The sequence below is a fragment of the Mycetomoellerius zeteki genome, unplaced genomic scaffold (assembly GCF_001594055.1).
Source record: "Mycetomoellerius zeteki isolate Tzet28-1 unplaced genomic scaffold, Tzet1.0 scaffold530, whole genome shotgun sequence".
NCBI classification, from domain to species: Eukaryota; Metazoa; Arthropoda; class Insecta; order Hymenoptera; family Formicidae; genus Mycetomoellerius; species Mycetomoellerius zeteki.
The window spans coordinates 18,379-19,248 of record NW_017257535.1 but is presented as its reverse complement, the minus strand read 5'-3'; positions in this window follow the sequence as shown (position 1 = coordinate 19,248).

The window sequence follows — 870 nt, the reverse complement described above, 5'->3', positions numbered from 1 at the left end:
GTGGCTGACCAGCAGTTCGACTCATATGAAGACATCAAAAAATGGCTTGATTCGTGGATAGTCTCAAAAGATGAACAGTTTTACCGTAATGGTATTCGAGCTCTGCCAGAAAGATGGGAAAAAGTAGTAGCTAGCGATGGGCAATACTTTCAATGATTCATTTGTAACCATTTTTTCACAATCAAGTTGCATTTTCATCAAAATAACAGCGAGAACTTAGTTGCGCACCTAATATAAAAAACAGAATATGCTTTCCTGGCATAAGTGCTCATTTGAGAACTGCTACTGACTTTCAAAACAATGATAATATTCTGCAATTTATTCCATATCTGGATTTGGTTTCTGATGTTGTTTTAGATTATATGCATGTTATTTGTTTAGGAGTTACTAAAAAATTACTTAATTTATGGACGACTGGAAATAATTATTATAAACTTGGTCAGGCAAGTAAACAAAAAATCTCGGACAAATTGGAAAATTTGATAAATATATTATATATATATAGGTTTAGAATTTCCTCGTAAACCAAGATCATTACAAGACTTAAAATATTACAAGGCAACCGAATTCAGACAATTGCTTCTATATACAGGGCCCATAACTTTTCAAGGACTTCTACATAGATAATGACATATATTTAAATTTTTTAATTTTACATGTATCTATACGAATTTTGTGTATGGAAGATACCAGCGAAGAAATGATTAATTATGCTGATAAATTATTGCAAAATTTCAATGAAACATTTACTATATTATACGGTGAAGAAAATGTATCTTTTAACGTTCATGCTTTTCTGCATTTAGTAAATGACGTACTCAAACATGGGCCACTTGATTCTTTCTCAGTTTTTCGTTTTGAAAATTTTCT